Raw genomic sequence first — 5,000 nt, forward strand, 5'->3', positions numbered from 1 at the left:
AATCGTACTCATACTCAAAAGTAATGGTTATAAAACTTTTATAAAATCATTCTCACAAAACAAATGGAGTACGTACGTCCTCATGATTTTTCGGGCATGTTTCCAATGTAAAACTTATACGGTACCAATGTTGAATCACCAGATGCGCATTTCGACAAATTATGTCTCTTCAGTGATGGTCAACCGAAATGTTTGAAATCCGTAATAACAATGAAGTTTTAGAGCTATTACAGGCAAAAACAGTGTGCCAAAAAAGTGGAGTCAAATTCGTTCAAGGATAAGAGCTATGCGTGAGGGAGATAATCCTTAATTTTGAAATGAATTTCTAAATTTTATAACCAATTAAATACACATCCGTATTTTCAAGCTAGTATCCTTCAAAGCTTCCTCAGAGTTGTACTCAAATCAAACATACCTAATTTTGAGTATGAGTATGGTGAAAGTTATATAACCTCAAGGTCAGGACAGAGATTAAGTATATGTTTCTTTTCCCAAGAGACGATAAATTTTAGAGAATTTGCACACTGAAACTGAAAAGAGACAGATTTGTGACAAGCCATGAGGATCAGAGAGTGACACTTTAACAAGGATCAGGTTTCTATCAATCCTGATGAATTATCCTGTTTGATTGAAGACAAAGTGTTAGTGGTGATTGACGGGGTATTCTACAATACAATAGGGAGGGGTGTAATTCAATATAAAAACTAGATGTGTTGGCACGACACGAATACCCCCGCCTGCAGTAAAGACAAATGTAAAAAACCCATTGAAGTATAGCATTGAATGTGGTATTCATATTGTATATTACACACATTTAGTACAATGAAGAACTTAACAACAATCTTTTACATATAAATGTATGTGTTTCACAGCCATCAAATAAATACATTAATTTTTCTATGTTAAAGGAGCAAACCTCCATCAAAATCAACGAACAGAATTCAAACTCGATCTGGAGCTCATCAATATACATCTGCATACAAACAAATCAATTCAATATCTCAAGGCGTAAAGAAAAAGTCCGAAAAACTGGTCGCAACAGCAATTTTTCTATGTTAAAGGGGCACAACTCCATTAAAATTCAACGAACAGGAACAAAACTCAAATTTGATCTGTACCTCATCAGTTTACACCTGCAAACAAACAAGAGGACCACAGGCCTTATTGTTCACGTGAGTACCAGTGAAAAAGTATCACTACTCCCAAAGGCTATGAAATTTAGAAAAAAATCATGTTCTGAATATCTCAGCTAAATTCTAATGTTCAGCAACATTATAAAACTTAAATGCCCTCAAGTCTGACCCTGTTCTGGGGTCAGAGCCCCTACCCCTGGGTCATGAAATTTACAATTTTGGTAGAGAATTTCCTCCTCTACATCACTATGCATTTTAATAGTTTTTCTTAAATATGTGCAGTTGTAGAGAAGATTTTTTTAAAATTGGTCAATTTTTGGCAGTTTTTCCCCGCCCCTGAGGCCCCAGGGGTGCTGGAATCCTGAAATTTACAATTCTTGTCCCTCTTGTTCCAAAAATATTTCATACCAAATTTGAAAAGAATTGGAATAGCAGTTATCAAGAAAATGTTCTATTGTTCACACATTTAATAACATTTTGGCTCCAAACTGATACCAAAACCCCCACCCCTGGGTTCATCAAAATTACAACTTTAGTAAAGGACTACCCACTCCTTCTGAATATCCTTTTAGTTTCAATTTAGTATCAATAGCACTTAAGATGTTATTTAAGTGTTTCACACATAAACACTATACGCCAAGTTTGGTCCCACCCTGGGGTTAGAACCCCTACCCAAAGGATAATGATATTTACAATTTATGCAGAAGCTTCCTTTCTTAATTACTATATATAGTCATTTTTTCTGCTAGATGCCCAGGAGAAAAGAAGAAGGTTTTTAAAGCAATTACTACATCAATTATACAGTTTTTACCCCAAAATTAAGACCCCTTAGGATGGGGGGTCATGAAATTTACAATTTCCGGTCTCCACCTACAGACGCTACATACCAAATTTGGTCAAGATTGGCCCAGTAGTTTCTGGGAAGAAGTTGTTAACGGACGACACACAGCGGATGCAGACTCAGGTGACCTAAATATTTCCTGGTCTTATTATCTAAGCTAAATTTTAATGTTCAGCAACAGTATAAAACAAGATGTGTTCTTAAAACTTAAGTGCATACACTGATGGAAGGCTTCACATACTATATTAGGTGTAATAACATTAAAACATTAAAATATATGACTAATTTGGACCCATCCTAGAATCAAAACCCTGGGTTGTGAAATTCACCATTTTTTGTACATTCTTTTTTTAAGCATGCATTTAGATGTTATATAGTATCAGCAAACTTACACATACATACATATACTATATACTAATAGTATATATACTAAGTTTGGCCCCACCCTGGGGCCAGAACCACTACCCCGGGGATCATTAAATTTACAATTTCTGTAGAGGCCTTCCTGCTCTCCATCACCATGCATTTAGTTTTTCTTATATGTGTGCAGTTCTTGAAAAGAAGATTTTTGAAAATTGGTCAATTTTGTGCAGTTTTTGCCCCGCCCCATAGGCCCCAGGGGTGCAGAAGTCCTGGAATTTATAATTCATGTCCCCCTTGTCCAAACGATGCTTCATACCAGGTTTGAAATTGGAATAGTAGTTATCAAGAAGAAGTTAAAAATGTTCAATTGTTAACGCACGACAGACGGACGACAACCAATTGCAATAGGTCACCTGAGTTTACTCAGACAGGTGACCTGAAAACCAATTCAATATCTCAATGCATTTAGAACAAGAGGCCCATGGGCCACATCGTTAATTGGCCCATATTTAAAGATTTTCTCCATATATTCGCATGTAAAACTTTGATTCCTATTGTGGCTCCAACCTATCCTCTGGGTCCATGATTTTTACAAACTTCAATCTGCATTATGTCAGGAATAAGCTTTCATGTAAATGTAAATTTCTTTAGCCCAATTGTTCGAGAGAAGATTTTTAAAGATTTTCTCTATATATTAGTATGCAAAACTTTGATCCCCTATTGTGACCTCATCCTACTTCCGGGGGCCATAATTCTAGTAAACTTGAATCTGCACTATGTCAGGAAGCTTTCATGTAAATTTCAGCTCTTCTGGCCCAGTGGTTCTTGAGAAGAAGATTTTTAAATGACCCTACCCTATCTTTGCCTTTTTGTGATTATCTCCCCTTTGAAGGTGACATGGTCCTTCGTTTGAACAAACTTGAAAGTTCATAACCCAAGGATGCTTTAATCGAAGTTTGGTTGAAATTGGCCCAGTGGTTCTGGAGAAGAAGTCGAAAATGTAAAAAGTTTACAGACGGACAACAGGCGATCAGAAAAGCCCACTTGAGTTTTCAGCTCAGGCGAGCTAAAAATAGAAAATGTAAAATGTTTACAGACGGACAGGCAATGGACAACAGGCGATCAGAAAAGCTCACTTGAGCTTTCAGCTCTGGTAAGCTAAAAAGTCCAAAGAACTGATCATAACAGTAATTTTTCTAAGTTAAAGCAACTTCATCAAAAATCCACAAACCAGAACAAAACTTAAACTCCATCTTGAAGTAACTAATATACAACTGCATACAAGAAATCAATTCACTATCTGAAGGCGTTTTTAAAAAAAGTCCGGAAAACAGGGTGTTGATGAAGGATGGACAAGGGTAAAACTATATACCCCGACCACTTTGTGGCAGGGGTATAATGCAAGGTGAAGATAACGAACAGTGATCAATCTCATAACTCCTACAAGCAATACAAAATAGATAGTTGGGCAAACACGGACCCCTGGACACACCAGAGGTGGGATCAGGTGCCTAGGAGGAGTAAGCATCCCCTGTTGACCGGTCACACCCGCCGTGAACTCTATATCCTGATCATGCTAACGGATTTATCCTCAGTCAAAATCAGTGTGCCAAGAACGGCTTAACAATCGGTATGAAACACGTCAGATAGCATTTGACCTAATGCAAGGTTGTACTGACGAACTAGATCGTTATAACAACCATAGAATTTGCGAAATGCTGACTTCAATCGAGACTGTTGAAATCCCTGTACCATCAACTTGTTTGTCAGTAGCTTACCTCGATTTAAAAACTGACTATACGTAGAACAAGCTCTTGCATATCGAATCAGTTGAGATATATAAACACCATATGCAGGTGATAATGGAATATTGCTACACAAATATGGGAAGTTGACGATGGAGAAGCTGAAATCATCCCGTTTGTCATACAGTTGAGTTGTCAGTTTGCCGTTAATGTCTACTTTCAATAAAATATCTAAGTATGAAGCAGAAGTGGACGACTCTGTGGTGTCCTTTATTTCGAGCTCACAGGGATATATCAAATCGACATATGAATGAAAGCTATCATTGTTAATAGACAAAACGTCATCGATATATCTAAAAGTCGAATTGAAGGCCACAGCGAGAGATTTATTCTTCTCACGTAGAAGTTTTTGAATAAATTCTGCTTCATATGAATATAGAAACAGGTCAGCTAACAAAGGAGCACAATTCGTGCCCATGGGAATTCCAACAGACTGTTGGAAGACCTGATCACCAAAGACCACAAAGATATTGTCAATGAGGAACTCTAGCATATTTTTTATTTCAACTTCAGAGTACTTGTGCGTGGAATCAGAATGGTGTTTAACAAAGTAAGTTTTTGAATGAATGATCACTAGATATGAATATTTCCGTTTTCTGTTTTTGTTGAAGAAGCAACTGTCTATGATGTCAAAAAGTCTAGTCTTTAATTTATCGTGAGGAATGGTCGTATATAGTGTTGAAAAGTCATAGGTTTTAATGTTATTGATTTGGGAAAAATTCTGCGATTTCAAGTTTACTAAAAGTTCTTTAGAATTTTTTAGAATCCACATTTGATTAACACCACTTCTGGCATATGTAGTCGCACAGTAAGTTTGAAGTTTCTCCTTCACAGCTGTTAACATTTTCGTGAGGAACA

The 5,000-nt window shown here is 36.8% G+C and overlaps 1 protein-coding gene across 2 annotated transcripts in view; it reads right to left on the minus strand.

Moving 5' to 3' along the window:
• The window catches only part of LOC125653668 (plexin-A4-like), a 53,550-nt gene that overhangs the window by 22,485 nt on the left and 26,065 nt on the right, over positions 1–5,000 (minus strand). The window lies entirely within an intron of this gene.

This window comes from Ostrea edulis, chromosome 7, assembly GCF_947568905.1.
Source record: "Ostrea edulis chromosome 7, xbOstEdul1.1, whole genome shotgun sequence".
Taxonomy (NCBI): Eukaryota; Metazoa; Mollusca; class Bivalvia; order Ostreida; family Ostreidae; genus Ostrea; species Ostrea edulis.